Here is an 11368-nt window from a genome sequence, read left to right on the forward strand (position 1 = left end):
ACCTTGGGACTTCTAGAACCAAGAGACAATACATTCCTGTTGTTTAGGCCACCCAGGGGGGTGGAGCTTTGCCCCAGCAGCCCCAGGACATGAACCAACTGTGCTCATTCCTTCATTCTGAGGGTGCCTGCGTGTGCTTTCTGGGGTTCAGAGGGCTCACGTGTTCATTACTTAAACCAGTCTCTGCTTCCATTTTTGCTTCAGCTAGAACCCCGCTGCCCATCAAGGGAAAAGCCAAGTTGAAAATGCATGTCCCTTTCCAAACCGGCACTCAGCTCACCCAAGGCCACCTGTCAGTCTTCTCCATCCCGTCCCCAACCCGGTCTGGTTCCTGAGACAGCTCCGCTCCCAACTGCACTGAGAGCGGTGCCTTCATGCTCCCAGGTCTCCCTTGTGAAGGGCTGAGGACTTCACCAGGCGCACACACACGGCCACCTGCTGTTCGGCCTCCTCATCCACCATGATGGGGGGCTGCACCCCTGTGTGACAATCATAGAGTGCACAGTCCTTGGGATCATCAGAGGCTACCTTCCCACCTTATTCTTGGAGACATGGGGCTGTAACACATCAGCTATCACCCCGGGCCTGGGTCCTGCTTAAGGGGTGCAGCAGGAGCCCTAGTTCTTCCCTCACAACCCGTCTGTCCATTCTGACCTTGGTTATTATGTTCCTTTTTTCCTGAGAGCTGGGTCTTCACACCAACCCTTCTGCTTCTGCCTGGATTCTCGCCCTAAATGCTTCCCGCAGGATGTCGGTAAGAAATCCCCACCAACACCCAAGTGTCCACGAGAGCCCTGGCATCTTCCTGTGGGAAGCGGGGAGCCAGCACCTTCCACTGGGAATTACTTCTGACCTTGACTTCCCACGGTTTCCCACAGTTCCTCCTACTGTGCTGGGTGCAGCCAAGACCGCTGATCCCTGACCCCAGGGTCTGGGTAGAAATTCACAGAAGCCTGAGAACATGAAAGAGGAGAAGAGACCAGAGAGAATGGGGGAGGAGAGAGAAGAAGAGGAGGGAGAAGTCTTTAAGAGCACATAGGGACCTCCTTCCATCTGCCTGATCCACTGCAGGGATGCAAACGGACAGAAGTGCATGTTCCTATGGTTTTTTTACAGACCTGATTCTACCCTGTCATAAACAAGCACGGGCAGACACAGAATTTCACGGTTCCATCCTGATTTGGTTAGTCGTGCTAATGCAGTTAGTAGATGCCCTGAATTCTGAAATCCAGACATAATCCCCAGAGCTGTTGCACCCAACTGGCTGGTCTTCAGTCCTTCCTCCAAGTGCTACTGCAGACTGGCCCTTCACCCCTTTGCACTGATTCTGCCCAGTTTTCCCAACTAGCGAAGGGTTCCCAAAGGAGGAAGAAGGAATAAACATAAAAATAAAATACACCCTGGCCCCACTCATCCCCAAAACATGCAAAAGGATTCTTGGGTTCAAGGGCCGTCGCTGAAGGTGATTCGTTGCAAAGCCTGGTTTGCAGGAACGAATTTTGTGCTTCTAGGTCCATGTATGGTAAGTACTACTGCTTAACAAACTAACCTGAAACTTAGGACCTCCAGGCAATGAACACTTAAGTCTTTAAGTTGTCAAGTCCTGCTGATGTGGGGAGTCCAGGTTCAACTGTCTCAACCGCATACCTATGGATAAGTGGCAGGTTGGATGGTCAAGGATAGCTCTTCTAGGAAGACTCACCCATCTCCGGCCTGGAGTGCTGTCACAGCGGTGCCCAGCAGGACACAAATCACGTTTATGAGGCGCTGTTTGCATGGAATTTATTACTACTCCATTACTCAAGAAGACACACAATAAAGCCACAGTTCTGGAAAATACCATCCAAAGGTATGTACAGAGACCCGGGCACAGTGGCGCACACCTGTAATCCCAACAACTCAGGAGGCTGGGGCAGGAGGATCACAAGTTCAAAGCCAGCCTCAGCAAAAGCAAGGCACTAAGCAGCTCAGCCAGACCCTGACTCAAAATAAAATACAAAATAGTGCTGGGGATGTGGCTCAGTGGTCCAGTGCCCCTGAAATTAATCCCTGGTACCACCTCCCCCCTCCAAAAAAAAAAAAAAGACATACCCAATGAGCTTTCAATATAATATGGAAATGGGCACCTTGCGAGAATTTGACAAATTGGTGTTGAATTAACGTTAGTGAAAAAGGCAGAGACCAAGAAAATACGGTGTGAAGAAGTGTGGCAGAAGTCTAGGATGACTGTGACCAGGAGAGGTTTCCTTGGAGAAATCAAGTTGCAAGACTGTCTATGTTTTCTCCAGGGGCAGCCCAGGGCAGATCTGGGAATTCTGGGTGGAGAGAACAGAGGAAGCAGAAACCCAGGGAACAGAGGTAAAGTGACAAGAAGAAAAGTCTGGCAAGTTATCAGGTGGGACTGGACCTTCGCCTATTCCCCGTGGGGGGAGAGGGGGCTCCATCTGGGTTCTTTTAAGCCTGAATCACTCCCAATTTCCCAATACTTGAGGAATACCCAATAGTTGAGGTATTTCAACCCTGTAACATCCACTCAACCCACCAGATTTGAGAAAGCAGGAACAGAGTATGGAGAATGAACCAGATTGGGAATCAGCAGGACCCGGCTCCGGTGGCCCTTCATCCCCTAGCTGTTCACTGACACGCTTGGCCATTTCCCATCGCCTCTCGATGCCTCAGTTTCCCTATTGTAAAATGGGAGCGATCACACCTACGTCATAGAGTTGCTGTCGGAATTTAAAGAATGACCCCAAGTGCTTGGACCGGACCTGCTGGGGCAGGAGAAAGAAGCCCCAGCGCTTCCCACCTCTGGCCACCGCTGTCAATCATCAGCTCTTCTCTCTAATTCATCTCTGCTTGGATCCCTCTTCCCCAGTACTCAAGCCATTAGGGATGAGGCCAGAACTGGCTCTGGATGAGCCCCTGCAGTATGGGGGAGATTTGTCCTAGACAGTGTCTGTCTGTCTGTCTCTCTCTCTCTCTCATGCAAGAGAGTTGGGCCCTGGGGAAGAGCAGCCCCCCTCCAGGAGGGCTCCAGACAGCAGCAGCGACCGTGGAGACCGCTGTCCCTGCTGTCCCCGCTGTCCCTGCTGCATGCCCACAAACAAAAGTCGCCTTTCATCCGATCCAGTGCCGCCTGCCCGAAGAGGAGTCACTTCCTTGTGCCTGGGCGTTGATGAAAGCCGACAGCAGAGGCGAGAAAACAGCCAGCTCTCTCTGCGCGCGATAAAACCATTACAATCAATTTCGGCAGCTCGCGGGCGCAGACAGACTCCGCGTCGACTGGATTCTGTTACGGGGGCTGGGGGTGCCGGGGCGGGGGGCCGGCAGGGTGGGGGCCCCCGGGGGGCCTTCTGGGAGGCTGGAGCATTTGGCCTTCCGCGGATGGGCCCCATTACGGCTGCAGCCTGGCGCCACGGCTGCGGGGGCGGGCAGCGCGAGGAGAAGTGTCCTCCCGATGGCGGGCGGGGGGCCACCAGCGCGAGCTTAACTCCTGCGGTCTCCAAGACTAATTGCTCACGGTGGAAACACGCCTCAAAGTGCTCTGGCCTCGTCAATAATAGGGTATTAGATGCCTTCCATTCCGCACGGCATTGATCTGTTTCCTCCCGGGCCTGCTGCCGGCTCCGCTCCCTGCCAGGCCCCGCCGCTGCGCCCGGCTGGCTCGGAGGACTCCGCGCCCCGCCTCCCGCGCCCCACCAACCTTTTTTTTTTTTTTTTTAAGTGTTTTCTAAGCGTGTGTTTAGCATGAGTGGTGCCTAAGTGCTAATTGTTACACCACAGATTGATTGGCGACGAGATGGCTTGCCAAGTTCCTCCCGTCTCCTGGGGGAGGGGGCGGGGGAGGGGGGAGGGAGGGCCCGGGGGACGCTGGGGGACAGGGAGACAGGGGAATCCTTGATGCTTCTGAGCTTCCTCTCCCGCTCTCTCATGCCCATTGCCCGCGAGGTGGGGAGGGCAGCCTCTATTGATATTTGATTATTCTCTGCTATTTATTATTTCTGCTTTGACAGAGTGGCCAAGATGTTCCTGCAGGTGCTGCGTAGAACCTGGCGGCAGGCTTTGGAATGGAGCAGGCAGGAAAAGCTGAGGGTGGGTACAAATGTCCTTGCAGCACCTCCCCTCCCCCCAAGCAGGATGCTGTTCCATGAAACCTTTCTAACAAGCCCTGACCCTGGTATGTGCCTGGAGGAGCCAGGGTGTCCAGCCAGGCCCCTTCTTGGAGTGACTTATGTAACCACCTGGCTGTCCTCAGGCTGGCCGGAGCCATCCCTGAGCCCACGTGCAAGATGGGCAGCACCTCACAGTGGGCCTGGCAGGCCTGGTGGCCCCTGAGACATTTCTTCTCATTCTTCCAGATCACTGCATTTGGAGGTGTTGGGAGTTCAGGGTGAGCGGAGCCGGTCAAGATTCCCAAAGGGCACAGACAAGAGATGGGACTCCTGGGACACCCAAGATCCCTCCAAACACCTGGGGCTTCATTAAAGGTGCAGAGCAGGGGTCTTGGCAACTACAGCCACAAAACATCCCCACCTGACAGGTGGCCCAAACATCCTGGGTGTGTCTGCTTAAAACAAGACAGTGTGGAGTCCACTCATCCAGCATGAAATCCAACCAGAGCGGGCAGGCAGCGTCTCCACCAGGTCCAGACTCTCTCCCCCCAGTCTCAATCTTTCCCCAAATGCCCACCTTCCCTAGATTCCCTCTACCCCTGGTCTTCCTCTTCCTCAAATTCCGTCTTCCCCAATCTCCACTACCCCGGACTCCATCTTCCCCAATCTCCCCCCTCCCCAGATTCCATTGTACACAGACTCCATCTTCTAAGATTCCATCTTTCCCAGTCTCCAGCATCCTCAGATTCCATGATCACCAGACTATATCTTCCCCAGAGTCTGTCTTCCCTCAGACTCCATCTTTATCAGAGCTCCATCTTCCCCAGATTTATCATCCCAGACCCCATCTTACCCATACCCCATCTTACCCAGTCTCCATCCAACAGTCTTCATCTTTCCCAGCTTCCATCTTACTCAGACTCAATCTTCCCCTTCTGTATCTTCTCCAGATTCCACCTTCCCACATTTCCCTCTTCTTCAGACCTTGTATGGTGCAGTTCCTTCTGCTTAAATTTCTTTTTTATCCGATTACTTCCTTCTCTTCAAATCTGACCCCAAAGGGATCACCTTTGTTTGCCTCCTTAAGCAGAAGCCTTCTTTCTTATTATTCTATTTTTTCTTCTTCAGCATTTACTGGTGCTGACAATGGCTCATTGATTGACATCGATGTGTTCCTAATCTGCTTCCACCCAGCCACCAAAAAGAGCACCAAATGGAGCACAGTACATGGAGGACAGTGGCTGCATTCCTGCCACCACTGTGCTTACAGGACCTAGAGCAGCAAATAGCACATAGTAGGTGCTCCCAAAGCAGGGATCAACCAACTGCCTCAAGTTCCTTAACTGTGAAGTGATTATAAAAGAGTACCTTGTGCTGAAGTTGGAAACAAGACGGTTGTGTCAAGCTGTCAGATCAAGAAAGTGCGCCTGGTTAGTGCTCCGTGAATGCAAATGATTCTGAGCATCAGCAACAGTGGCATAGCTTAATACAGAAACCAAACGCAAGGAGATCTTCACTTGCTTCTGTCCTCAACAAAAATACCACTGCCATGCCACTAATTCAATGGATAATAACAGTCACAAATGGAAAAGCCAATTTCCACCTCATATGATCATCTTATTTGCCCCTGAGCTTGCTTGGGGACCTAAGTTGAAACACAGGAATGTGGATTCCAGAGTCCAGCACTGAATACTGGTGAGGGGATGAATGATGTCTTCTAGCTGCCCGTCTTTAGATAGGCTGCATTACCTCTGTGGGCCTCAGTTTCCGTATCATGAAATCTGGGGTAATAACATCTATTTCATGGATTTGTGGTAAAGATAAAGAGAGAGAATGTGTGTGAAAGCCGCTGACCTGAGACATAGAAGCCCTTCAGCAAATGATGCCTTTTCTGACTTTATCCCCCTCTAGCCCTGCAAGGAAGCCGTATTTGGAAGTACTTGCTCCATGTTGCAGGCTCAGAGTGGTCTGAGAGATTCCCCAGATTCCTCTCTTTCTCTCTCATGAGTGTCTAGAAGGATAGAAGCTCACCTTTTCTCTTCCTCCCCCTCCTTCAATATGTCTGAATGTCATAAAAAGGGAAAACTTACATTTTCTTACTCCAGATCCCCCTCATGAGAAAAGGTGGCAGGACTTCAAACCAGTTCCCACCTTCAGCTCCGACATGCTCTAAGTCTGTTGCGATGCTATCAGTGAGCACCAGAGGGAATCTTGGAAGTCACTCTAAGACCTAAACACAGATCACAGAAAATTAATCACTCTCTGGGATGGACTGCCGATGGTGGTCTTCCTTCTCTCCAGCCTCAAGGATTCTTACACAGACTGGTCCAGGTCTTTGGTTTCCAAATTGTATCTTTAGTTTTAGGGCTCTCTGGTCACACAGACTCTTATGGGACACAGATGATGGTGAGATGATGGTGATGATGATGATGGTGAGATGATGGTGATGATGGTGATGGTGGTGATGATGGTGATGTTGGTGATGATGGTGATGGTGATGATGATGATGGTGATGATGGTGGTGGTGATGGTGGTGATATGTTGATGATGGTGATGATGGTGATGGCGGTGATGATGATGGTGATGGTGATGGTGACGGTGATGATAATGGTGATGATGGTGATGGTCATGATGATGGTAATGGTGGTGATGATGGTGATGATGATGATGGTGATGGTGATGATGGTGGTGGTGATGGTGGTGATATGTTGATGATGGTGATGATGATGGTGATGACGATGGTGATGGTGATGATGGTGATGATGATGGTGTTGGTGATGATGATGATGATGATGGTGGTGATGTGATGGTGATGATAATGGTGATGATGGAGATGGGATGGGGATGATGGTGTGATGGTGATGGTGGTAATGATGGTGATGGTTATTAAGATGGTGATGGTAGCTAATTTTTTTTTGGTGTGGTAACTATGTGCCAGGCAGCTCTAACATTCTGGATGCATTTTCTCATTTAATTTCCAAACATAACATATTATTTGTATTGCACTCTTACAGATAAGGAAGCTGAGATTCCAAGAAGGAGAGTCACTTCCCCAAAGTCACACAGCCTGTGCAGCTCTAAACGTGAAACCAGATCTGCTTAACGTCCACATTGAAATGACCTCTGATCATGTCCCATGGAGACTCTGGAAGAGTTTCAGGGACCCCTCGGGCTCTAAGTTGCATCGTTTATTTGATGGTTAGCACATTGCCAATCTTACAGTAAGCACTGAGAAAATCTTTAAAAATGGGAGATTTCTTCTTTATTCTATGGTTAACAAGAAAGAAGATGGCTCTTTCTCAACCTTTATTTAGTGTCTAAAAATGTATAACTATAGGAGTACTTTTTAAAAATTCCTCAACAGTGACACTCTGGACTCAAAGCAGCTACCTATTGGGTGAGGACACTCAGGTGCCCTGAGTCTAGGGCTGACACCACCAGGGTTGTGATGCAGGAGGGCTCAGCTTTCTCCATCTTTTCAGTGAAGTTGTCTAATTTTCAAAAAATTATGTAGCAAATGAACAATTTTTTTTTCTAAATTAAACCTTAAATAGAGACCCGTGTAAGAGCAGGTAGGGTGAAGACCTGAAGAAGTCCTAGCCTCTCCCTCAGGAATCCCCTTGGCACAGCCACAGAGTCTTTGGATTCTGTTTCAAAAGCACCAAGCCACTCAACTGCATGTTCCCTGTCCCCAAGGCCAAAGCCCCTTCCCTCTTCACTACCTGCTCACAAGGAAACAGGAAGGAAGGACAGTAGGTCTCCCAAATCCTGTTTTTATTTCTTCCTTCTGTTTGTGGAACTGTTAAATAGAATTTTATGACACGGTATGGTTTAGACTGATTTTATTTATTTATTACACAACCAATGTGGATAAATAAATGGGTGGATGGGTGGATGGGTGAACAATGGCTAGCTGGATGGAGGGTGTATGCATAGAGGGGCAGGTGGGTGGTTAATGGATGAATGGAGGGATGGACAGAGGACTGGCTGGATGGCTGATGAATGCATGGGTGGATGGATGGATGGGTGGATGGATGGATGGGTGGATGGGTGGGTGGGCAATGGATGAATGAATGGATGTTGGATAGATGGACAGATGGACAATAGATGGATGGATAGATGGATGGATGGATAAATCAATGGCTCAGCAGAGGGACTGATAGTGTGTGTGGTAGTGGAAGTAGAGCCTGACCAGAGCAATGAGGGGCAGGAGAGAAGAAGTACTGGCCGTCGGGCTCTGTGGTCAGCACACCTCACCCAGGCTCAGTTAATCCTTGCCAATGTCCGGGAGGGAAGGGCTCTAGTCCCTTTTTTCCAAAAGAAGATGAGGTTCAGCTGGGTTCAGGTACCAAGTGGCAGGCCCAGGTCCTTGCTATGACACCAGGTGTCTGGAGATGTTTCCCCTACAGAGAATCTTCCAGAATCTGAAGAGGAAGTTATTGAAAGAAACGTAGGAAAATGAAGAAAATAAACAAAAGAGAGAGAAAAGAAGCGAACAGCTTGGGACATGGAGAGAGTGACACTTCCTGGCTGCCCACTGGACACCGACCTTGTACTTGGCTGTACTTGGCGTGGACCATGAGCTCTTGACCATGAGCTCAAAAGGCTGGGATTTTTAAATTTGTTCTACAAAGAGGACACCAAAGCCCAGCGTGGTAAAGAACTCTCTCCCGGAGCCTATTCTCCCGAGCTCAGGGGTGGAGCCGGGATTGAACCCTGTTCTAGCCACCTTCAAATCTGCCCTGTTCCTGCCAGTTTAACCAGACAATAAATACATAAATAAATAAGGGGGGAAAGGAGAGGAAAGGAAAAACTATATGCATACGCCCAAATAAGGAGGATACAAAGAAAAGGAAAAATGAAGGCAGGAAGAAAAAATGCAAATAAAAATAAAAAAAAAAAAAACAAATTTCCACAATAGGAAAATAAGGAAAAGAAAAAAAAAATCCAAAAGACCCTTTTTGCCAACCTCCTCCCGCCCAGAGAAACCGCAGCCCAAATTGCAGTGGACGGTGCCCCTTGCACAGAGAGCCTTTGAGCTCCGACGCCTGCCTCTGAGGGTGGGGGCCGGAGGGAGACTGGCGTCGGCTGCGACGAGTCTCAGGGCGCTGGCGAGAAGACCCCAAGGAAAGCTGAGCGTGGGTCATCGGATTAAAGGAGGCAGGAGGCTCCAATGGAGGAGACGGGGGAGGGGAGCGGAGGGGGTGGCGGCCCCCCCACCCCCGACCCCGTGACCCGCTGCCTGCTCTAACCTGATATAACAAATAGTCCTCGAAAGCAAAATAGTATTAACCCCTGGAGCCAGGTCAGCCCTGCCACATGGGCCTGGGACTGTCAGACTGCGTGTCCCAGAGGGTTAACTCTTTCTTGGGGCCCTCTGATTGCCACTTTAGAACACCACGGCTCTCCAATTCAGCCAGATGCAATAGATGAGATTCCCCCCCACACCCCCGGGAGGGATGCAGGTCTTGGCATCGTCACCACGGACCCAGGGAAAGTGTCTGCTGCCCATCCGAAACCGGACAGGGAAAAAAAAAAAATGAGCTCTAAATCGTGCCCCCAGCCTGAGACTGTTCTCTGACTTGATTCAATTAAAACAGCTGTCATTCCTTCTATCCCCCCTTCCTAGTCCGAAAGACAGATTAATATAAAGCTGGGCTACACACAGGACGTGGCCCACGCGCAGACCAGGTCATGTCCACTGGGAACTTGATAGAAATGCAGAATCTCAAGCCCCACCCCAGAACTGCAGAACCCGATCTGGATTTTTAACCAGGCTCCTAGATAAACAGCGCGCACACCAGGGTTTGAGGAGCACCCAAGACCCCACCACTCCAATTGAGAAATGATTTTCCTCTTTTGAACAACCTGTCTTCAGCAGAAAATACAAACACATGCGACGACCACAGTGATGGTCTAACCCAACCAAATATGGGGAGTTTTGATATTTAGGGAAAGGCCAAAGTGGTTTTTTTGGCAGTATATTATTACTTCAAGTGACTGTGAAACTTGGTGGCTTTGGGTAGAGGAGACAGAGATTGTCTAGTCAGCCGAGTACCACCTCCCTGCTATTCTGGTAAAAAATGTCCCCTATCTTCAGGGTGACTCTTCCCAGGGACAGCTGCCACTCCTGGATCCTGATTGGAGGATGACCCAAGCCAGACCAATCAGAGTCCTTCCCTGGGATTTTGTATGCTCTGTGGCCAAGTGGGCTGGGAGGTGGAGCCCTGGATGGCTGCAGACATTCTCCTCTCTCCAGCTGCAGTTCCAGGGAAGGCCGGATGCCCATCCTCTCTGAGGATGAGAATAGGTCAAACACAGTGTAAAGCCAAACCCCGAGACAAGGAGAGTGAAAGAGGGGTGGTGGCACACAGTGGGAACACGTGCCAGCTTACTACTTCCTGAAACTTCTGAGATTGTCCCCACCTCCTGACTCCTGGATATGGGTCCAGAAATCCCCTCTGGGGCCCAGCTGCAGTTGAGGGGGGATTTTTGTCTTGCATCTGACCTAGCCCAGACACTGAGTCCTCATGTGACCTTGAATTTCCTGAACTCAGGCACCATATTCCAGCAGCTTCTAGCTGAGCTACGACTGTCTCTTGTGCTGACCATCAGCTGCTGAAGGGCTGCCTTGGCATATGGACCATTCCCCAGATTCCAGGCCCAGGGGAGGGCTCAGTTTCAACATCTGCTCCCTGGAGAGATTCCTGGATTCCCAACCTCCAGGTTGCCTGAGAGCCACCATTTGTAACCTTCACCGTATCTGACCACCTGTCCCTGCAAAACCTCAGGCTCACCCAGGACACTCTTGTGTCCATCCCAGACTTCATGAAATTCCCAGGGTTCTGGTACAGAGTGGGCACACGGCAACCTTTTCCTGGCCCAAGAAATTCAAAGTGTGTAGAGCTGGCCAGCTAGAGAGAAGTGGGGAAGAGAAAAATCTCTACTGAATTTTTACTTCTGGCCGGAAGTGATGCACCTATCCTTAACAACCAGGGTGGCATGGGAATGACTGAGTTGGAACCCAATCTAGCCACATACGACCAGAACAGTCAACAGAATATCTGCAGGACATCCGTCCTACAACATGGCTTCAATATGGACGTCTTGGGGCACAAGCAGGGTTATCAGACCCTGAGAGGTGCCCAGACCTATGTTGAGAGCTCCTTTTACCAAAGTCTGCTCTGCTACCTGTCTAAGCAAACCCCACTCTTCAGCTCCCCAAGAGAATGTCCAAAAACAAATTTTTTTTTCAA

The 11368-nt window shown here is 50.3% G+C and overlaps 1 long non-coding RNA gene across 1 annotated transcript; it reads left to right on the plus strand.

Annotated features, from left to right (window-relative positions):
* The first annotated feature begins 2899 nt into the window (after positions 1-2899).
* LOC120891320 (uncharacterized) lies at positions 2900-7939 on the plus strand. The gene is made up of 5 exons (XR_005735697.2): positions 2900-3564; positions 4014-4092; positions 4359-4643; positions 5241-5807; positions 7127-7939. It is a non-coding gene; the product is annotated as an uncharacterized LOC120891320 (long non-coding RNA).
* Positions 7940-11368: the final 3429 nt, after the last annotated feature.

The sequence above is a fragment of the Ictidomys tridecemlineatus genome, chromosome 2, assembly GCF_052094955.1.
Source record: "Ictidomys tridecemlineatus isolate mIctTri1 chromosome 2, mIctTri1.hap1, whole genome shotgun sequence".
Classification (NCBI taxonomy): domain Eukaryota; kingdom Metazoa; phylum Chordata; class Mammalia; order Rodentia; family Sciuridae; genus Ictidomys; species Ictidomys tridecemlineatus.